General features: G+C 39.2%; 1 protein-coding gene across 1 annotated transcript in view; it reads right to left on the bottom strand.

The window, feature by feature from the left end:
• Nucleotides 1–24,712, bottom strand: part of LOC133997515 (1-phosphatidylinositol 4,5-bisphosphate phosphodiesterase beta-4-like) — a 67,480-nt gene extending 42,768 nt beyond the window's left edge. The window contains exons 1-3 of the mRNA XM_062437125.1: nt 24,620–24,712; nt 21,022–21,061; nt 5,216–5,282 (exon numbers count right to left, since the gene is read on the bottom strand). The gene's annotated coding sequence lies outside the window, so the exon portion shown is untranslated. The remainder of the gene's footprint in view (nt 1–5,215; nt 5,283–21,021; nt 21,062–24,619) is intronic.
• Nucleotides 24,713–24,808: the final 96 nt, after the last annotated feature.

Here is a 24,808-nt window from a genome sequence, read left to right as displayed (position 1 = left end):
TGTGTGGTTGTATGTCTGTCTGTGTGTATTTACCCACAAACCTCTTAGTTCAAAGAGTGACTGACAGGACACGTTAGAGGAATTGCGATGGGATTCAAAACTTGTACATACATAATAGAAAAAATAGGGCATTTAAAACAAAGGAGCAGATATATTGACTCCTTCAGCAACAGAAAAAAACAGGACTAAGTGGCCTCCCTTTAACTTATTACAAGTTTCTTACGCGAATCTATAACTGATGGTACTTGTAAATTTATGAGAGAGATGTCTTCATAATAAAAAGGTGTACTGTCATAAAGGTTTGATTTATCCTCTGACTCATCAGAAACATAAGAAGTGATACAAGCCTGGCTTAAGTGTCCTTCAAAAAAAAAAGAAAAACAACCATAGAAATGCCCTTGAGCAAGGCGTGCAACCCAAGGTAAACAAACGCTCCCGTAGAGCTGGTAACTGGCTAACATTGGATTGTGAAAGAGTATCTGGCAGCTCCCAGTTGTGAATATGTGAGAGAAAACAAGAAGTGATATAACACATACAGTCTACATAATTACACAGTGATTTATGGGGAAATAAGAAGTAAAAAGTGTTCAGCCTCTAAATTTTAAAAAAGGATTCCAGGGGGATATAGGTATACTGCTACTACCCTCCTACATATAAGCCTCCTGTTCCTAAAGTACAAAATATGCAACAACCAGTACAGTAAAGTGGTTCCATCAGTCAGAATTAGTGAGAAAATATATTGCATTTTACATCTATAAGCATCTGCTTAATGATCACACATGGAGAACAGAACTGACCCCTCTGTGCATAATGGTTGTTCTACAGTACTTAATTGAGATAAGAAAAATAATTTTCTAATGTCTACTGGGGTCAGATATGCTTCTCTTGTGCAGCACGTACAAAAGTCTGCAATCACCATTTGTTTCTCTAGGGCTATGGCTGAGGACATATTATACTGTGGAAGGGAAGAATGTCTTTTTCCAAGCCAAATGACCCTCTTCTACCCTCTTCTTTGCCTTTTATAGTTGAAGATCACCCTGCTCGCTCACTCGTTGATCCAGGGTTACATAATTAACTTGAGCCTGCGATGGAAACTGGCTATCTTACAGTCATACACACTCAGTGTAGTGCCCAGCTGTGGCCCGACAAAACATATGTGCACATACAAGCCCTTACTACACACACACACACACACACATACACACACACACACACACACACACACACACAAAACTCATACTTTACATGCGCATGGACATGACTATGAATATACTGACCAAAGCAGAGTTGGACTTTCCTACATTCAAATACAGCTGTAGGATCTCCCTTATTTCAAAAACAAGATCTTTTGTCAGGTCAGTTTGCAGGGTTCGCTCCTACTGCATGATGTAAATTAGTTCATTAAAACACACACATATCCTGGGACACATACACATACACATCCCCACAAGAGCTCTATATATACCTGTTGCCATCCACATACACTCTCTGCCAAACTGAGTTATACAAAGAACTTAACACATTGCCTAATGGATGGAGCATCAACCTAATAAATGATGGCCTAAAGCCTTTTCCAAATGGTGGATATTATCGTGTGTGTGAGTGTCTGTGTGTGTGTGTGTCAGAGACAGAGTGTGTTGACCCGAGGGCAACGACTTCCCTCACTGAGTGAACACTGAGGCCCCTCAGAGGGAGACAGAGGAAGGGGGGAGGGGGGGGGGGGGTGAGAGAGGGGTAAGGGCTGTCCCCGGGTTATCAGCAATCATAATCAGAGGTACTGCATGTTTTACTCTGTGTGTTTGTGTGTGGGCGTGCTTGTGTGTCTGTTTAAAAAGTCACTTAGTCAGGGAGTTCCCTGAATGTAATGAGGTAGAGGGGCCAGGCCGACGCATTAGCACACTTAACCCAACCCTGCGACTGGGACACAGCTCTCTGGTGGAAAACCTTCCCTGCTATCTGTAAATACACACTGATTAGTATACGGTTATCTTTTGTTTGCAAGTATAACAGGGTGCACAAGGAATTTGACACAGTTAATTGCAGAGTAGATCTACACCAGAATCCAATTTTCAGTGATGTTTTAAGTAGCTCTGTACGGGCGAAATGCTGCAAAGAATTGTGATTAATGGTTCAAATAGAGTCTAAAAATATGAAGAGAAATCCTCAGTGATTGCACCATGATGGATATGTGCAACTGAAGCCACCAAATGGAATACGGAAAAGATCATTTCTCATAAGGTGATCGTTAGGAGATGGTATCCGTGTCTGGTTAATAATAAAAACGTCACGCCGGAACACCGGTATTAGAAAGACGTCAAAGTCTGTGCAATTGATTTTAAAAGGTGGGGAAGAAAAGAAAATGTTTCTTTTTTTTTTAATAAAAGCCAAAGACATCAGTGATGTGGATGTGACGGAGGAGTGAGCCCGTGAGCATCCTGCAGCACAAATTTCTGTTCTGACAGACAAACAACCTCAAAATGCTTGTCAATCGCTTCTGAAGTAAATTCAGAAGTGATGGAAAAATGGAGTCAAAGTGATTGTTTCACCTCTATTTTGGTCTGGCTCAGGAAGTAATATTGAAGCAGCTTTTGTCTGAACACAAGCATTAGGGCCATTACTTTCTGTTAAAGGCTGAAAATAAACTGAAAATGTCTACCGTGTTCACCTACAGTAGTTTTCCTGCTGTGTTTGCCCACAATTGAATCAGTGAATATTGAAGACGCACTGACGTCTATTTGGCATCCATATTATAATCTGTCTGCAGGCATGTGAGGACACAGCCAGAACTATAACATAACTATAACTCAAGGCTTAGTCTAATCTTGGCACAAATGGATTGATGTTTCACTACGAGGTGACGAAGGTAGGTGCAGGACGACCTGCAAAAACCTGTTAATTTGGGCATGGACGTTAGGTAACTGGCCTTTGCGGAGGGATGCCTGCAGAGTGAAAATAACAAATTATCCCAAAATTACTATGTTACATCAAGGATTCTGTGCCTCGCTGCCCTGTGCAGCACTGTGCTATGTGTGTGACAGTCTCATTTAGACCAGATTAGGAGGTCGAAGGTTTGGTTTGCCCTGCTACACATACCCTGTGGAGGGATCTTCTCACTCAAGTTTGCCCAAACATGGTCAAAAATACCAAGGATACGCATACGCATACGCATACACACACGCACGCAACATGTTTAGGTTGATCTATGAGAAGTGCCTGAGAAACCCCCCGAATTTTATTAGAGAAGGATTCTGTTTTTCTCAGATAAACTCAATCATCTTGGATTTAAAACTTAACAAAACTCGCTTCACATGAGAGCACTGTTACATCTGAAATTTTATCCTAAAATGAAACTCTTCATTCATTCTCCATAACGACTGACCTCTGTTATCTCAAAGGGGGACACAGGGAAATGAGGAATAACCCGGCAATAGAAATGAGTAATAAACAGAAGCTTGAGAGTTTGAGACAAGGAGAACAGGGCAGGGGGAGGACATGGGGAGGGAATAGGGATTGCTTGAAAATATTGGATTTCTCCCATTGCCCAAATATGTACCTATTAAAAGAGAATTTATGCCCTGCTGGGCTGCCGATAAGGCAGCCAAGAGAAAGAAGCTGTAGAAATAGAACATGTCCATATAGAGAGGAGAGCTGTAGAGAGAGGGAGCAGGAAGGGGCCAGGGGTTAAATGCTTCCCCAGAATGTGAGCTTTCCACTGGCGTAAACCCAGTGAAAAGAGTCCCTGAGTCCCTGCTGACTGACACAGCCTGACGACCTACTGTGAGCATGATTGAGCACAGGCAGTTGAACAATTACCTAAGAAATTACAGCTCTTAAATCTGTTCCGTATTCAAGTGCCATGTTTACCAATGATTGGAAACACTAATGTTCAGAGACTGGATATTTAGCATCAGGCTTTATAACTTCAGTCAGCATTAGTCTTTCCCAGGCAGTGTTTTTTTGACTGAGAGACTGACAGAGAGAGGGGGGGAGAGAGACAGAAAGAGGAAAACCTGTCTGACAAACAAACACTCCACAGATGTTGCTCCTCTCTGACACCACTGGTCTCCATAGCAACCCTGCTGGCCAGTAATAGCCTGTAGCTTGCCTGGCTGCAGCGGCGTCATGCAGACGCACGCACACATACACCCTACACACACAAACAGGAACATTTCAGCCTCTGAATGGGATCCCAGTGTGTATTTATAGAGACATAGGGACTCACTAGCCCACCCAGCCCAAACACCCCCTCAGGCTTTACCAGAGAACACACATATCTCAACAGAGCCCCCCCCCCGATCATTAAAAGTAACATACACACACACACACACACACACACACACACACACACACACACACACACACACACACACACACACACACACACACACACACATACACACACACACACACACAAACTCCCTTGATTTTAGTAAACAAGCCTTACAATTGGTGATAACATATAGCTGATAAATTACACATTAGAGCTGCCTTGTGTTGTTGTATACATGAATCCCAATAGTGTTATTTCCCCCAAAACCTACATAGATAGTGTTTGACCATTTCTTATCCTTGTAAGTACTGCCTCAAGTGGGTTGAAGACGATACTTGACTACTGATTTACAAGATTGAGTTCTATGTGAAATAATTATAACGATTATTCAAACTGAACTGAAGTAGATATTATATGAATGCAATTGAACTGGCATGCAACAGGTGTATGACTACTGTGACGCCAGCTGGTAGTGACAACAGCACAATGTTGAGTCTGTTGTTTGGAAATATTACCAGGGGTGTGAAAACAAAATAAAAAAGGCCTTTTTGTGCCATAATTTTTCAAGCTGCTCTGTGATATCATTCAGAGAGGAATATGGACCCAGCCTGATTTTTTATTAGGGTTTGATTGAGCAAATTCTTTAATTTTGTGTTATTTGTTTCATATATTTAGTTTTATATTTATCGCTTTGATATCTGGCACATGACAGTATTATTTATTTGAGTTTTCCTATACGCTCTGTCTGTAAACCCATCGTGCTATCATGCTATTTCACACAATGATGTTTCATGTACATTAACAAGACACAATGCTTGGTTTTTTAAAGGTGACAGCAATTTTCAGTTCAAGGCACTGAGTTGATGATTATGTAAAGGACTGGAAAAGACTGAAAGCCTCGGTACGGTATACTGTCTATGTGGGAGAGTGGGTGAATATACTTACCAGGTGGCAGACTGAGGGGCAGAAAACTCAGGGGAGGGGAAACACTGGAGGACAGCACTGGACCACTCTGAAAAGAGAAAGAGAAAAGAAGAGAAGGAAGAAAAGTGGGGAATTAATCAAAAGGCGGATGAAGAAATAAGTTGAGTGTTATCTACAGATATCCAACATGCTGCTGACTTCATTATTCAGCATCAGCTTGTACACTTACAGTAATATTACAGATGCTCCTGATGCCTTCAGGGGAGACAGACAAATACACGCACAACACACACTTGGGTATAATCAGTCCCCCTCCCCCCCTCCTCACACTCCTCATCTTATTTGGCTGGTGCAGAATTTTAATCATTCCTCTGGCTTCTGCTAAATAAACTTTTTAATAGGGAGCTGCTTCCCTTAAGAAAGGCTGTCTCCGTCAGAGAGAGCGGTGGAAATGAGCTGGCAAATTAGACAAACGGCACCACCTCCGCATCTGCTCTGTCATAGCTTCTGAGTGGTAGGTATGTCACGGAGGATAAGAGAGTCTGCTTTAGCTTTAAATGTACATGAAGTACAGATTGGGTCAAAGGAGCAAGCGCAGAGACAGGGAGAAAAAAAGAGGTATAGAAGAAAAGAAGCCTAATCCTCCACTTGGTAAGGCATCATATATCTTTATGTCCACACTAGAGACAAGATAAATTCCTAAACATTTCCTGTACTTAGCAAAGGCTGCGATTCTGCTCGTGTCTGTCCTCACCTCATCCTCACAGCTCTAGATTTTCCCAGTGCAGGACAGGAACTGTGGCGGTAATGGTTTCTTTATACAATCACTTTGCAAGATAAACTTGGCTAAATAAGCACAGACAGTGCAGGATAGATTTCAGCGACTAAGTCAGGAAGAGTTGCTGTTCGGCAGATTGTATTTACGTCTGGGATAATCCTAGCTTATTAATGTTGATTTGTGAAAGCTTGATAAAAAAAGTATCCTGTGAGTGGTCCCTTTGTTCCTCCTCACAGAGGACTCATAATACATCTTTTGGGTACATTTTGAAAAGGATTCCATCTTTGTTTAAAATGAGCAACGGCCTAACTCATTCACAATGTCAATAATGACTACAATATTTTAATCTTTGCCAAGTAATTGATTATATGTTTTTCTGATTTCAGTTTAAAGAAACTTTTACAACAAATACAGCAACCCAACTGCATGAAAATGCATTCTTAAGAAGTTCCTCTGGAAACATTCACTGTTACTCCCTGTATGGCCATTTCCTCAATGTTGTGTCTTTCCCAGGAGGAATCATCTTTATACAGGCTTAGCGATACCCATCATCTATGCCCGTAAAATGTGTTTTAAAATATAGACAAAAATAGTCAGAGGAATGCATAATGTTACACATCATAAATAAATAAACATATTATTTCAGCTCAATGTTGAAAGCATTTGTTTCCCCTTGAGTATTAAATCAGGTTATGTACACCAGCACAATGAAATGATTATGAATGAAAGAAGCCCATATTAACAGCTTGGTTAAAATAACCTCTTATTTAGATTAAGGTCAGCAAAATATCATGGCAAAATAATCTCACAATATGAATTTACACTGTTTTAATTATGACACCATTATATTTTTTAGAAGTTAAACTGCAGCCATATCTGTCCCTGTGTGAGACAATAACCCAACAGGCTCTTATTAGGCTCTCCAATAGATGGATATGATGGTCAGCAAGGCACCTCATCAAGTAGTATACAAAGAATAAATATGGTATTTAGCTGCAAGAACTGATTTTAGGAGTCAATATTTCTTAGACAGGTATTCTCCATGTGATCCACACAATATTCTCCATACTCAATCCCCTCTGTCTTTGGAGTAATCTATCCCTTATCTTGCTCTCCCTCTCTTTTTCTCTCTCTGCTCTATGCTCCATGTGGATGGGCCTCTTGTGCGGATCAAATATTCTATATACATGTCAAGTGGCCTCAATGGACAAAAGCTGTTCACAGGCCTCTTCAGTCAGGGTAGAGGATCAGTGTACACTCTGCACCAAAAAAGGCTACTATTTATGTTGTGCTGAGCACTTTGGTGAGAACACATAAGTAGAATTGAGACAGACAGACAAATATAAAGAGATAAATTGAGATATAGACATTATTCTACCATAGAGGAGACATCTGACACACATTTACTAAGTAATGTAAATGTTAAAACCACTACTAAATCAGAAAAGTGTGGTTATCTCAAATGGCTTTCAGAGAATCTGAAACATCCTTTCTGTGGTTAAATTAATGAATACATAACTAACTAAATAAATAAATAAAACAACTTCCCCTTCTGTTTTGTTATGATGATGGTGGTTAACAATATGAATTGAGCATTTTCTCAACAACAGTTAAAAAATGCTTTATAGCCTATAAGTACTTAAAAAGAAAACAAACCAAAATATGTAAATATAAGAAGGAATTTAACAGGGATTAAATAAGCAAAAAAACAAAGACATGGAAAAATATAACATGATCATGCTTAGTGTATGTATAAAAAGCTCTGACAATTATTTTGCTCATGGGATCCACTCAGGCAGATCATAGCCTCAGGGCCCCCTCAGCAAAGGCCTGGACACCCCTGTTCTTCAGCTTGGACTGTGGGACATCTTAGACACCCCGATGTAGGTTCATAAGGACTTAAACACTCCGCTTATTGATTAGGGCAGGAAAGTAATTAACTCCTTCATACTGTCAGCACTACTAGGTTTAAGAAACAATGCTTTGGTCTTTTGCCAGACATCCTCCGTACATCAGAGACAGAGGGAGCCTAAAGCAGCAGCTTTTTAAAACTAAATTGAAGTGTTGTCGAATGGCCACATGGTTGAAAGCTACATTAACACTATTTTTAATTCTATTTGTATGGTTTATAAGTAAGTCTTACTCATGATCAATACTAGAAGAAAAAAAAACCTGACAAGCAAACTAGGGCGCTAAAGTGCTACCATGGAAACTCCCAGCAAGCACCATTGCTAGTATAGTTCAGTGGTGGATACACATTATCAAACAAAGGATGTATGTACTTTTCTACCTGAAAGGCTCTCTCTCTCTCTCTCTCTCTCTCCCTCTCTCCCTCTGTGTGCATGTGTGTGTGTTTAGAGTATGTCTGTATTTTTAGAAGATGCTATTCCGGTAACATCTAGCAGTGTGGTAATAATTCCTTTGATTAGGGCAACAGGTAAGAGGCTTGTAATCTCACCCCTGCCTGCATGAGCATTTAAATGGTGTAAGCAGTGGTAGCTCTACCATCATCACTCAACCAATGACAGCTCTACAGGGGAAACACACAGGGGTGCTGATTAAAAGGACAGCACTGTTAACACAGCCAACTACACACATAAATGTACCCATGCGCACACAGACACACATACACACACACACACACACACACACACACACACACACACACACTCTCCCACAGGTATCACAAGATGGGATATGGCAGGGGAAGTGACATTATCCATGTTACCTGGAATAGCCTAATCTAAAAATAGCATACCTGCACACACAAACTCACACTACTGTGAAAATGTTTGTATCTAATCTAAACCAGTGACTAAGTAACAGCAAACTCTTGTTTAACAAGGGTCTTAGAGCTCTTTGTGAAAATAAAAACGGTGCTTTTAAAAGTGGAGATAAAGTAATGTATAAAGCTGTGAAATATGAGTTAGGAAGGGCAGTCCAACAGGCAATAAAAAGATGCACTGGAGGGAAAAATGCAAATAAAATAGTTTTATTGTAGGTGAATGTTTGTTCAGTGACACCTGTTGAGTGGCCGGTCATCCTTCAGCCGTAGCATTTTATCATAAAGGAGATCAGACCACAACTTCTTAAACTAGTCCAATAACAGTTGTGTTGTTAATTGCATAATTACAGACAAATTCTTTCAAATATTTTATGGGAGTCAGTGATGCCATGTGTTTCTGGATTGTTGACTTGCAGCAGGGCAGGAAGCAAATGGTTAACATTGATCAATGTTTTGATCAATTTCAGCATCTGAATGGGACCCCAGTGTGTATTTATAGAGACAGAGGGAGTCACTAGCCCACCCAGCCCAAACAACCCCCTAAAGTTCAATTTCAGCCAAAAGTATCTGAATGTTGTTAGAAGTAACTTATGCCAGGCAGCTTCCTTTGTTTGCATGAGCAGTTGAAGAGAAGTACATTCACTGAGGCTATTTTAGTCTCTAATGGTAAACCTCCATCATTTTATGGCACATTTTGGTTCTCTCTTATAGTTATTTTTAGTATAATTTATGGTATTTTGCATATTATTATTATTACCAACCTCTCTCACAGTTTAAAGTATGTTATTTTTTATCTTATCTTTAATATTCCTAATACCATCCATAAAATAATAATGAGTGTGCCGATGACAGCCACTAAAATACCCGTTATTGCTAGTTTAATTGTAAAGAGAATAACTGGAGAGATCAGGAGCTAACAGCATATGTTCCCACTTCAAGAAACCGACCCAACCCATGTAGCTCTCTGTGGGACTCACTGTTGGCTGCTTTGCTGCCATGAACAGCACCTGTCAGGGTATTAAGAGGATAACTTTCCTTTTGTCCCTGATGGCAGCTATCTTCCACTTCCTCTCTATATTACTCTTCTGGGAGTCCCTGTGAAGGGACATCAAACAACACCAACTTGCTGACCGAAGAAGCACTCTGAGAAAACCCAGCCCCCTGTTTATCATGCAGCTGCGTCCCATAGGGCGATGGAGGTCTCTGAGAAGGCTGATTAAGGTCACCAGATTGAAAAGTGCTGATTCTGTGGCCAGGACTATAACATTTCAAACCATTATTCTGTTGGGGTGATTGATTAAATTACATGAATGAAATTTGCTGTTTAGTAGTGTAGTACAACTTTGTACTTTGAACTACTTATCACTATAATTTCCAACCAAATTTTGTTCATTAAACAAATACATGGGTGAAATAAATACCTATATTGCTGGCTTCAAATTTTGGTTACTTTTACATAATCTGCCGAAAGAGCCAAGTACATTTTTTAGACAGTAAATCTGTTAAAGATTTGCTTATTTTGTGCACTTTTGAAAAACAACTTTTAGTGTTAATTTTAAAATGAATGTAAGGAATTTAGAACTTCCTACATGAATGAAATGCTAGCTATGGACCTTGAGATTTTCATTAAATCAAACCCTGTTTTCAATACTATTTATGGTCAACATATTTCAAAAACAGCCATTTAATACATTTACATTCTGTAATAACTCCTCACATAGTAGTTTTCATTATTAGTGAGGGGTCCTGCCATGGGGGATTCACGGGAAACAACAAAGCATGTAATCCAGAATTACTATTTGTAATTTTATCCTCATTGATAATAGGCTCACTGTTTGTGCTTTTCACTTCCCAAGGCTGTATCAGAGCTTATGCTACTACTAATGCAAATCAAACACTTCCTACTACTGCTAATTCACATTGTAAGTGTCAACTGGTGAAACACAGGAGGGCTTTTGTTGTACAGTAAAGCAGACACCAGAAAATGTAATATTTGTTTCAATGCAGGTAGAACTGAGCCTCAAAAATGGATCCAGAAAACGACGACATGAAATCAGATTATGTAGGCCAATTATTGAGACAAATTTTCATTAAAATCATAACGATATGTTTGTTTGTACCGGTATGGCTGCACTGTTAGAAGATACAGCATTTCTGCTGTTCTGTTCTTCTGTTCTGTTCTTTCTGACAAAGTATCAGCTCAAGGAATGCTTTGTTACTGCCCCTACAAGCCCTTTTTGTCCAGTTTGTAGAGTTTCTTTATATAACCACTCAAGAGGTCCTATGGCTGTCTAACCAGCCTTCCCACAACATGTAATATAATAAGTCATATGGGAAAGGATCATAGCATGGATAAATATTTTGCCTGTGTCCAGAGAGAGGCAGTTTCTCATGTGTCTAAATGTTGCCATGTTGTAAATCATGGGTTTCATCCTTTTTTTAAACATGTTTTTTAAAGTTCAAATTTGGATCAAAAATTGCGTCAATATATTTAAAATCATCGACTGTGTCAATCCTTTCGCTTTTGACAATCATGTATCATCTGCATTCTGAAGTTGTACCATGCTCTTTTTAGCTTAGCAGCTGTTAACTCAGCTGCATTTGCATATACAACAGTGTCATCTGCGTACATTTGCAGTTCTACATCATGACACTGTTGATGTAGGTCATTAACAGGCTAAATAAAAGGGGCCTAACATTGACCCTAGTAGAACACCTATTGTGCACTTAATGTTACTAAACAGTGTGTCACCAACCTTTACACATTGAATCCTATAAGATAAATATGAAGACACAAGTCTGTGCTACACAATATTATCTCAAGAGTACCAGTATTTTTTGGCTATGTCATTTTCATTTGTTTTATTATTTTAAATAATGTTTTATGCTATCAATCAAAAGCAAAGTTATATTCAATGTTAAATAAAGAATAATGGATACCATATACTTTTGTTAGTTTAAACTTAATACAGAGAAAATGTAGTTGTTTTTTTAAGGTGGAAGGTTACCAATATTTCAATAATTTTTGTATTTTTTCAAATGTTTTTTTACAGTGTGAATGTGCCAGGAGGAAGAAATATAAACTTATAAATGCCTGAAAGTTAAAAAAAAAAAAAAAAAAATACAAACCAACTAAAAGACCAGCACTGGCTTGAATGGCATGAATGACTTGAAACAACACACTTTCTTACTGTCTTCTCAGAAAAACGTGGGTGAAATTGGAATGGGCGGTAAAGACAAAAGGGGAGGCCTCCTGGGAGAAGCAGAGAATGATGGAAGAAGAGAGAAAGGCAGTCAGACAAAGAGAGAGATGCATACACACAAAAACATTTCACATACACTTTGACTTTTCAATTTTTTCTTTTCTGTGTGATGCTGTCAGGAAGCCAGCTCCCTGGGGGCCAAAAAGAGAGAAAGAGACAGCCAGAGAGAGTAAAATACAGGCAAAGAGAAAAAGGTGAGAGGTAGAGTTTCATACCTAAGTGAGTCACAGAGAACATCACTTTTTGTGCCTTGAGGGATGATAGATGATGAAGACAAAATAAGGTATAGATCTCTCTGAACACACACATCACACACATAGAGAGCAGTTCTACCCTTCCTTCCATGTTCTTTACCACCCAACCATAGTTAATACTGATGCCTACTATACACACTGGATTGACATGTAACACTATAAAGATGAAGCCACTGCAAGCATGCAAAGTTCAAGTGCACTTCACTGTTACCATTTTTCAGATATGGAATCTGTGACATTGTTGGGTTTTTCTGTTAAAGAGAAAGCTTAGGGTTGTAGATCAGGCTGTCAAACATTGGTCTCCATTATGATATTTTCATTTCATCAATTTGTCTCTCTACTCAAACAAGATAGGACCATTACGGAATATGGCACTAAGGGTTGCAAGGGTTACATCCATTATCAAATATCATTATTTTTATATCATTATTTGCTGATCATTTTCAGTTGTTAAAACATTGGTCTACATAACAGCAGAGAATGAGAAATCAATGTCCAATTTGCCAGAGCTGTTTTTGTCCAGAATCATAACATATTCAGTTTACTTAAGCGTAAGAAGAAAACCTTTAAACATTAAATCAAATGAAAGGAGCTGGTGAATATTTGGCATTTTTGCTTGACAAATTACTTTAGCAGTACTCAATCATCAAAACTGTTTCTGACTAGGCTCTGGAGGCATGTAAGTTAAAGAGCTCATATTATGCCTCTTTCCCAGTTTAACATTTTCATTTTTTACTTGTAAACATTTTCATGTTTTTATGGTCAAAAAGCACTTAAGTTACAGCTGTACAATCAATGGATGCAGCCCCTCTGTCTCACTCAGCCTGAAACGGACTGGTTCATGGCTGCTCAATGCCCCTCTCTTCTGATTGGCTGACTGTCTTCTGAGTGACGCAAACCGAGGCCAATCACAGGTAACAAATTGCAGCACACACACAGAAAGAGCAGAGGAGAGGAAAGGAACTAGCACAACCATAAATGACAGCAAAGGGCAGTATGAAATGAAACGACAAGTACACATAATTAAGTAAATAACATAAATAAACATATTTTGTTTCTTTCAGGAGGGGCAGGGGGTCCTGTTGGAGGGGTTGCACAGCTCATTTAATGGCACAATTTCTGAATATGTGTTGTGTGCATTCCTCTGTGGGTATCACTGAGCCTTTTGATACTTTCACAGTATTTATATAGCACCTAGACCTGCTTTATAATTAAAAAAGGGATGGAAGTCTCCCTTTCTACAAAATGTCCCCTTTAGTTATGTAAAATAATCATCTCTCAAAAGCTGCATCAGTGATGGATTTTAAAACCTTTTTGCTTTTGAAAGCTTAATAAATGACCTGTGAGAGGGATTGTTATCCCTGCAGCTCATTACTATATAGCATTTATAAGATAAAATATAGTAATATAGTTATGTTGCTTATCAGCGCCCCAGCATTGTTACAAATATAGTTACTGTACGTTGGAACTCTTTAAGTCCAATCTGCACAACTAACTAAAATGTGTTGATGGATATTCATACTGTAAGCAGTTGGCAGGGAGGAAAGAGAGGAATTACTAATGATATAATTCTGACCTGTATGGCAAGTGGTATGTTTATCTCATGGCCTCTCGCTTTCCCTGTGTTTAATCAATTAATGGAAACTCATTTTTATAGACTGATCTGATGTGATCAAATGTTTGACCTTGTTTGATTTCAATTGTTACTTTTGCAGAAAACTTTATACAATCTTGAGACATGAACCTGCCAACAAAGAGCAGCCTTTTAATTTACATCCTTAGAATCAATGTACTTACACACAACAATGTCCAGGAGACACGGACGTACAGCCAAAACAACAACAACAACAACAACAAAGATGAAGATAAACATAAAGGAAATAGGTGGGAAAAAATAGATATATACATATATACAAATAGAAACAACAATGGACAACATACAATGTCTGTACACAGGTGAAACAGTTTCTGCAGATCAAACAATCTTATAAATAACTATAACCAATTATATGAGTATGTTGTACTATAATTCATCTCATTGTTGACTGAAAATGATTGGGCCAGTAACACAAAACATCTATTTAAATAAAATATGTCGAAGCTAAAACTGGAGACATAAAATATGTGATATATACAGTATAATTTCCTTTTCTTTCCCAGGAAGAACAAATCTGTAATTAAGGGGGAAAAAGTCTCCCAACATTTGCCAAAGTAACATTCACAACACTCCTCTTATGATGTGCTTTGATTGTGGCACTTGTCTAAACTTTACATTACTTCCACAGTTTGTTATGATATTCATCTAATGGATTTATGTGCTCAGCCCGGAGGTTTGTTTAAATGACATGCGAGAAGTGGCGGATGAAAAATGTCTGCTGGCCTTTGGCAAATATCTGCCACTGGTCCGAAATCCATCTGAGGGAACTGTTTGCCTGTTAAACTGAATGTTTATACTCAGCCTAAAATGTGTTTATTTCCCTCAGTCTTTGAGTTCAGGGTGCGATTTTATTTTATTAGTTGTAAAGTCCTAAGAACACCCGGCAAAAATATTATTAAAATCCACTTTGTCTGTTAATGCACAAAACAATTAAAGACATAAATTAGGCCCATATTAAATACTTCATGCAGTTTCTACTCGGGAATATCTGCATAAGACCAGACATCCGCTCGCAGCCATTAGATTATGCAAGTCAATAATAAAAAAGAGACAATTGTGCTGCACTCCATATTTTGTTTTTCAACTTAGCTGAACAGGATAAATGATAAGCTTAGCTGCTAAATGTTACATAATGGCTTGGACTTGTTATCTCATACAGTAGTGGGCTGATTAAAGATGCTCTTCTGGCACATACTGTACACACATACTGTACACAGACACAAACACAGACACGCACACACAACAGCGTCTAACTCTGTCCTTTCCCAGACAGAAAAGAGCAGTGCTGTAGAAAGAGGAAGAAGCAACATTCCTGCTGTTTATCTAGTCATCTGATCTGGCCAGAGAGTCATGTGTTGGAGCCGTGTTCGAGGCTCGACAGCCTGCTTTAGGCTAACCCTAGCCTAATGTATTCTGCTGTGTTTTCAGCTTCTCGGCTTATTATTCCTTCACCCCATGTAAAATAAGTCAGGTCCTCTCTATAAACACAAAAAGACTGTGCTTCTTCTACAAAGGATTTGTCATGAACACACAACTTGCTTTACTTTAAGTTTCTCTATTGAGCTTTCATAAGCAGTGACATACTTAATAAATGGTTTATAACACAGTATAATGTAGTCATAAGCTGATATAAGTGTTTATTGTACTTGCCAGGGACTTTAACTCTTCCTGTGGGCACCCATAAGTGGATGTTGGTGTATAAACAAATAATGAATGACAATATAGCAAAACACAGCTGTAATAATAAAAATGTCTTTATAGAAGTTATTGTTGTTGACAAAAACTGTACATTAATAAACATTTTAAATCCATTTATATACTGCTAAAGTGTTACCGGCAACTTGACATTTGAACATTTGTAGCTTACTAGTTTGAGGTTGCTGGGGAAAAAATGTTTATGACTATTGATAACTATAAATAAAAATGATTACTTCCACCTGATCTACTATTATTAATCAATTTATCCACAAAGGGAATGGAGACATCATGTTGGGTTCTGAGAATTTCTGAAAGATATTTTTAACTATGTTCAAATTACTTGTTCTATCTGACCAAGAGTCCAAAACATCAAGATATTCAGACTCTTATCATACATGTGACGAAGAAAGGCTGCAAATATTCACATGGGAGAAAGTGAAATCTGCATTGTTTGAAATGTTGCTTGAAAGATGACTGAAACAACCATTTATCAAAAAGTTGATCAACTAATTATGATTTATATCAATGAATCACTTCAGATCTATTATATGTGTCTGAAAAACAGTTTTCTCACCCTACAACCAGCTTTGATTTCTTCCTTTTTTTCTCTGCCTATTACAACATTTGTTGTAGTATGGTATCTGTAGTGATCAAAGAACAGAATTGATTTGGCTTGGTTGCTTGTGTCACACGAATAAATAAATCAGTACACTAATAGACAATATATAAAAAGTCAATGTCAGTTAAATGTCTCTCCAGCTTCCCTAATTTACCCTCTCAAATATTGACAGTGTGATAAACGCACTCAGTATTTTGCTGACTTCAATGATCCTCATCAGTGTGTCGTAAAGCCACATTCTCTCTATTATTGGGCTGGCTAGGTAATAATAGCAATCCAGGAGAGGATGGTACAAAATCAAGTTTTGCATTCTGGAGCGAAGGTCGACAGTTTAATTGAAAGTGCAAATTGCGTTCGCGTGTATCCCCATAGTGGATTGAGCCATGGGTAAAGTGAATGTGCACACTGCAAAGCGTGTGTGCATTTAACAGGAGGGAGGGTGGAAGGAGGGAAGAATCAAAGAGTGTAGGGGTGGCTAATAGCTTTCCTGTTCAATTGCAATGTATCTTTAGAGCCAAACGTGGAGCCGAGCTACAATTATTACCACTGGAGCGTTGATTTTACTCCTTTAAGACTCTTTCACTCAAACCGGGATGCTCCTGCTGCCTGTGACTGAATGAGCTAAGCTATAGCTGCCAATTTTTTGTTAAGAAAGAGTAAATATTGACATGATGACTACAGCTCCCATCTGTTGGCGTGAAAGTAAGCGGCTCCCTCTCTTTCCGTCCGCTTTGCTTCCACTCTCCATCTCTCCTCGTCCTCCTCCTCTCTGCTGCTGACTGAGACTCAGCAGAGAATACCCCTGTCATTATATTCACCCTCCAGCCACACTTACCCTTGTAGTGAAGACACACTCGCTCAGCAGTGATCTCTCGCTTTCTTTAAGCGGCAAACAATGTGCTCGCATATTACCATTGACCAATGAGGTTGAGACCTGGTTTTGATTCGCTATATTGTGTTTGAAGGCTTGTGGAGTTGAGTAGTTTATCAGTGCAGAGAGCAGAGATTGAGTTTACTGAGCCTGATAGTTGTATCACAGCCAAGTGGGACTAAGCATCCAAGATGACAAAGTGTTTCATGTCATATTTCAGAAAGTTGTCTATGCTGGTATTTCTTTAAAAAACCCAGCTAAATCAATTCTTGTTAGTGTTGGTAGTGATTTTACTTTATATCACTCCTTGTCCAACAGTCCTTGAAGCCGTGTTCTTGCAATCATAAATGCTACAGCGACTCGAAACATCTCCCTTACTCCACTTTTTATGTGACAAAACAAGCTTCTTTAGCAATTTTAGACAAGCATGAAACTGTTTTGGTTTTGCAATGTTCTTCTTAAATATGCAGCTTCTTTGAGACCTTCGAGACCGCTCCCTTTGCTTAGTCGCAGCCTCAAGTAAGTGACTGTCGCATCCATATTTTCAATGAATGTCAATGCAGCTGAGGGTAATGCAGTGTTTTAGGGTGATGGATCCGTGCAAACACTGGCAATTGGAATTGATTCAGCTATGTTGACTGTGCTGATAGTACCTAAAAGTTTTGATGAATGGCTGCTGCTACTGAGTTAAAGTTTTTTAAACAAGCAACTGATAATAAGCCTGCTGTCTTTGATTATTACTTCTGCAAGTTTTCATTACATGAAAGTGTATTTTATTACATTATTACATAATGTGGTTAGAGGCTAAAGATTTAACATGAAGCCACTGTATCACGGGCAAATGCACTTTTCCCCTGCTGTACCAAATACATGCTGGAGTGAACTGGACCATGAACCATGAAACTGAGATACATAAACCATGTCTAGTGTGAGCCATTTAATCCCTCAACTACCAAGAGGGGAACTGTGTTTCCTTTTGTCATATCTTTGCTAACATGCGGCACATTAGGACAAAATGGAAAAAAGTGTTCAAGTGCTTGCTTCTTCTTATACTGAATCTGTCCTAGGCACAAGGCCAAAAATTCCTTTGTGTTTAAAAAAAAATCCCAACAGCAGGGAAACCCAAAATCAAAGCCAGGGTCAGACACAATGACCTGGAAGCATGCAAAGTCATATAAATATATGGGATATTTACTAACAAATGTGTGTTGTAATGCCGTGGTGTGTGGGAATCATAAATTCTAGTGACAACCAAAAAGGGCGAAAATATGCAAGTTTATAGTGAGAAGAGGAAGACGTGTGATATAGTAAGGGTGATAACCTAAAGGGAAAATTCATCACTGAGAATATGATGATTTATTAAAACTAGGTCACCTATGTAGCAGAAATGTGCAATTATTTTTGAAATCTATGACTAGAGAAAACTGGCTATAGATTACCCATACTGCGCTGTTAAAGGGTAATCCTTGAATGAATCCTACCACAACCAGCTTTCTTGTCACTTCCTCTTCCACACTGTAGTGTCTGATTCCACAGCGCGATATTTTGCCTCATAATTTAGCCTCATAAGTTGTAACAGTAACGTCACATCTCTGCTCCGAAATTATATTGTAAAGCTAGTTGCTTGTTTGCGTTATAGTTAGGAATCACTGAGAATCTCAGCAGTCAGTGAAGCTGATGTAACGTTGCTGCAATGGCTGCTTTCTCCTCCAAGGTCTGTAGCATCTGATCCCATAATGCGATCGTTGGCCATGTATCATGACACGTTTTCTTTCAAATATGCTGATATTTTAAAATATTTTGATATTTTTTTGTCTACCTTTCCCTATTGCTAGCGCAACATGGTAGGCAGACTATTTTGGATGACCCACATTTGACCGTCCTTGAAGGCACCATGACAGACAAAGCCTATGACCCCCAAAACTCACACAAAATCCAAATTCAGCTACGTAGAGATAGGGTTGAAGACTGCAAAGTGGTCCTTTAAGATAACTTTTGTTTTATGATTAATGTAATCACATTTTTTCTAGTGCTGTAATTTGAATATGAATACATAAAGTGATATCAGTTCCAGTGGTATGATGCAAATTTAAAGAGGATACTCTTTTATGATTGAGAGACAAAACTCAACTGTGTATGAAATCTTTTGTTAATGTGTGATGCTATGTGTTTAAAAAATGCATTACTTTGCTTGACGCTTATGTCAATCAATTTTGTCAATTTTGGTTGAAATAACAAAATGTTACAGTTCACTTAAAAAAAAAAATTCAAATAATCAAACTGGACTCATAATACAATCGGTTTGGTTTTAGTTTTTTATAAGCTCAGGCCCCCAAGTATTATAGTAAGATTTTCCTAGTCTTCACTGCTGTGCTGTATGTCTATATGTTTGATTACTTACAGCGCACTTACAGTACAATGAAGCAAACAATACTTGGGGATAATGTAAATGTATACATGCCTCTTTTTTAAAAAATAAAGCCTGAAATATCTGAAAATTAATCAGGCCCAGCCAACAGACAGCCCTCATGCTGCACATTACATCATTAATACAGAACATTACATAGAGAGCAATCACCTCTCTATCCCATTACAGTTTCAAGCTTGGCATGACGGAGCACATGGCAACAGCCACGCAATCTGCTTATCGATGAGTGATGTCTGGCTGTGGACTGTCGAACGCGGCACATCCATCTTTTATGAGATACAGTGAAAAATGAGGCCCCTTGTTCACATCATTCAACACAAACCTAATAAAGTGACTGTCGTTTGCCGCTCTCAGTGCTACTTGAACACTTAGAAGGAAAATGTGTGTATTCCCTAATGAGGTCTCAAAGACGGTAAAATAAAAGGGGTTTCACGAGTCTCCAAATCCACATTTCAATTTGACTTTTGTTTTTAATCATTTCTATATATTTAAATAAAGTTTTTATTATCATCATTATTATTACCATCATTAGTTTATATATATATATAAATAAAGTTTTTTATTTAAAAAGTGTCAACACTTTGACTTGGTATCTACTTATTTTCACTTTAAAAGGAAAACTACACCTCAGTGCCAGGGACAGCCTTAGATGATGATGTTTACCTATCATCATTACTACGTACATACACTCTCGCTCCTATGCTAAGTGCTAGCTGAGTGGCTGCTTTCTGTACTGCAGCTTGTCTCATGTTGTTGTTACCTGAGGGGGTGATATCAATTAGAAAAAACGCTAACCTTAATGAGAAAATCGTTAACATTCTCCAGAGAGGCTGAGTGTCCGTGTTGGACCGTCACCATGGCTCTGAAAGGCCTGGAAGAGCTGGGGGAGCAGGTTGAAGAGCAGGAGAATCTGAATAACCAGGATGCTAGTCATGCAATATCTCCCCAGCAACGCAAGTATGCCAGGGTGAATATGCGAACCGGCTTGTGATTTCGAAGGTCAAAATTAAAAGCTCATTTTGATTTAGAATCAAAATCGTGAAACCACTACTAAATCAGAATCTGAAGGATATCTATGCTACATGTTTCTTGATAGATGTTTTCCTTTTTCCCTCTTTGTTTTTTTGTGCATCAGGCACACATTATAATACACACGTAGATCTAGATTACATAACCTGTCAGGTAGACCTACAGGCTGGAAAAGGCCATATGTTTCATACACATTATGCAAACACTTTAATCAATTGACTTAATGCAGAGTAGGTTATTAATATGCAATCATGAACCGGATGCCCTGGAAAGAAATAACTAATATTGAAGAGGTTCATGCTAAACAATCTCTGGGAACAGAGCCTTTTCAACAATTGCTACCAGATGGTTATTAGCCAGTAATGCTGTTAGGCAGCATACTGGGATTGAATAAAAATAACATGAGCAGCAGTGATCATGGGCAGTGAATAGCCTCAAAACTCACCAGTTCAGCATCAATAACGTTCAGAAGCTCATGTCTTGGCCTGCAGAGACAAAAAAGGATATACAGTGAGATAGGGGAGAGAATTTCATAAATCACAGAGGACTGAATCTGGACTTATTTGGCTGACATCAAAAACCTGTTATACAGTAGGAAGAGCAGGAGCAGAGAGGGAACGAGCACATACAACATACCGCTACGCCACTGCCAAGGAAAACGTAAAATTAATCACACTATCAACAAGCAACTTAACAGCAGTCTTTGCTTGTCAGAGTTAACAACGAGGGCAGACAGGCTGACGGCTGTGACACAACATGTTGTCGACATACTACCACAATACTAGACCCGTCTGTTGGTGTGCCACTCTGCTTTTCTGTTGGCCTATCAATCCATCTGGCTGTCTATCTGCACGCTTCCACATTCACAGATCTCTCTGTGAGGCCTTGAAACATCTATGGGGATGACTGACAGCTTTGTCAAGGCTGCTGTGGGAGGAAACTGTGCTGCGATAAAAACCTGAAAGTCTCATCAAAACAAAGCAATGGAACTGGAGACAGCCGAGCTAATCAAAACCAGACCCTCCTGATTATAAGAAGAAGCAGCAGAAAATAAACAAGGGAGGAGAGGGAGGGAGTACACCAACACTCAAAAAAAGAAAAAGAAAAAAAAGAAAGCAAGCAATCCCTATGCAGGCATTGGGATTCCAGCTAAAGAACCATTAGAATAAACCTCTAAACTCTGAGCAATTCAATATCATATTGGCAAAGAGATTTTCTCACTTCATTGTTGTTTGAATCGAGCCCTACAGCCACATTCGAGCTCACCATAGAACTACAAGCATCCCAAAACACAACAGTGAGCAATCTATGAATCAGACGCGTTTCATAGCCTGACCAACCTCATACGTGTGGCTGGATCAGTCACATTTGTAAACCCTGAAACTGTAAAAAGCAATGCTACATCAGGCTTGAAATGAATGTGTCAGGACTCTAAGATACTGGTTTACTTTCCTCCATCTCCATTATATGCTGTTTTTTTTTCATCTTAGAGTCGAAATCTAGTTTCACTGTTGGCTTCTCTTTGACTCAAAGCAAAGATATTGTTATTCTGTTTGGCTAAACTCACAGAGACATCGAGAAAAAAAAAGCTGCAATTCACCTTCAATCTATCCAACTCCAAACAGTAAATTAAAGTGTGCAACCCCTGGCTGTATTGCACACAGCCTACTTCCATGCTATACATTTCAAGGAGGACACCATAGGGCAAATTCACTCAATTTAAAATAAATTAGTGAGTGAGCCCACTGTGTATCTACTCACACCTATCAGGTCAGGACTGGCGAGTTTGAACAGAATAATTAATTTCTTGGTTATCAAAATTAAACAAGCAAAATCGAAAAAGTGGGAGATTCAGCGCTCACAAAATCTACTCAGAAGAGAATACTTTTAATTATCCGTAATGCCAAAATGACTTGAACAACTTGAATGGTAAGCTACTAGCTGCTACTGTCTGTGAAATCATTAAAACTATAATATAATAAGGATTATCAGCCTTTACAATGAAGCCATCCTTTTATGGGCAGAGCCTCCTGAAAACAAATACCCTAAAATTTCTATCAAAAGCACTGGCCAATAGGCGCACAAAGACACTAAAACACTTACAATGCCATTTGGTCCAAAAAAAGAAAATAAAACACCTGCACACCCTCAGTTAGCCTTTAAGCTTCTTATAGCCCACCTCTATTCATCAAAATGCTTCACAGTCTGGGTTTAAGCCACAGGTAAGGGATTGTTATTGGGTGAGGGAGGGTAGTGTTTGCCTCTGTAATCGCCACTGAAACGTTTCGCGGCAATGTCAATAAGCCAGGGCAGAATTTGTTTTTCTTTACATAATTGCTGCGATCTTTCATGGGCAGCAGAGGACATGCATCCAAAGGAGCAGCGGGACACAACATTCTGTAATTTTACAATGATAGAGGCCGACACACTCTGCGGCCCATGTTCAAAAGCCTGGTGAGATTAGATATAGTGGCCAAACAACATTTACCATGCACTGTAATACACTAGTTTTACACAAGGAAATGTGGGTTCCTCTGCAAAAATGTCTCATAACTTATGAGGCAGTATGTCAAGACAGAGCAAGTGGAATATATGATGCAACAAGTTTATCGAGGCACCATCTTCTGTAAATCTATTCATTAATTAATTCTGGAGGCTGTCAAACCAAGAAAAACCATGAACAAAATCATACATGATGTGCTATTTACACTGCAAATAAGCCTATGGAGTTGCCCGCAGGTTGCTCTTGAGCAAATAACACGCTCTATCTTCTGAGTGTGTGTGATAAAACAGGTTTTGAAAATAGAAACCTGCTGTCTGACTCTTTGTCAAATCGAGCAACGCTGCCATTTATTTCGGCATCATCGAAAGACACTTTTATATTTATATATCTACATGTAAATGAAAATGGGTGAAAAGTTCCAGATGCAACCCTGAATTAATGTTAAGGTATCAACATTGAAATCCAACATTCAACACCTTTACTAACTCATTTGATGCAGAGCGACTGAATGCTCTAAAAACTGACAAAACAAACACAATTTCTGTAGATCTAACACTGTAATGTGATAATTATTCTAACACTTGTGCTGCTAATTGAACCAATATGGACACAGAAAATGCACTGATTTTGACATAAAACAGACCCAAGTTCCTGTAGAGGAAACCGGCACTTTTCGGTTGCCCCTAGGCAATGACACCTTGCTGTCTGGGGATGTATGCATGGCAGCTGCAGCTCCCAGACTCACAGCAGCAGTCTCTGGATGCACCAGCTCCACACACACATCAAATGACCCATTGTACATAAATGACCTGGCAGGTGAACACACTGCAAAAACTGTGCAGCAAACCACAAGGTACACAAACACACGCGTGTGTTAGTTAAATAGAGCGGGCATAAAAACCCAGGTTATGTGGGTTTATCGCTTGACTTTTATGGCCACTGTGCAGTGTGCAGTGTGCCTGTCATCGGCTGGCTGGCTGCTGCTGCTGTCCCGCTACAGCTAGCTGCACTGGCTAGCCTCCCAGCCGTCGGAAACATCAATAACCCGTGCATTTCATCAAGTTTTCCAGCCGCAGCGGCTTTCTGCTGGGCGATAAATACATGGGAGAGAAGCCGCTGCGAGGGTACATTCAATATCAAATTGCAAAAAAGATCCATTTTTTGCGTCTGACTAGCTAGCTAGCAAAGGCTACTGTCTCCAGCTGTGTGTGTGTGTATGCGTGTGTGACAGAGAGACACACAGAGAGAGGATGTGTGATGTCTGAATGATGCGAGGATTTGGAGTGAGCCTCAGAAAAAGCTAGCGTGATGGAGTTTAAATGAGAGGTCCTGCGTGTGTGTGTGTGTGTGTGTGTGTGTGTGTGTGTGTGTGTGTGTGTGTGTGTGTAGTGCACAGCATCCAGCGGGACTAACACGTCTAATTCAACACAGTGTAGCTTCAGCGTTAAAACGGAGCAGTCTACACAGTAACTCTGAATATTTCGTTAGCGGCTATGAGAGACATTTTTTTTTTAAAGATAGGTTTCTGTTTGTTTCTTACGTTATTTCGGCGGTGTTGGAGAGACGGGGACTGGTTTAATCCGACGGCAGAAAAGAAATGATGCTTTTTGCAGAGTCCGGGTCGGGATTTTCTCTGTGTGCGGCTGCCTGTGTGCCTTCCAGCTGCTGCCGAGGCTCTATCCCGTCTCCCTGCTGCTGGAGTGTCCCGGTGCTCTTGTACCACTCGCCC

Source organism: Scomber scombrus, chromosome 17, assembly GCF_963691925.1.
Source record: "Scomber scombrus chromosome 17, fScoSco1.1, whole genome shotgun sequence".
NCBI lineage: Eukaryota > Metazoa > Chordata > Actinopteri > Scombriformes > Scombridae > Scomber > Scomber scombrus.
Note: the sequence above shows the minus strand (reverse complement) of the source record. Positions and strands in the feature narration are given on the sequence as shown.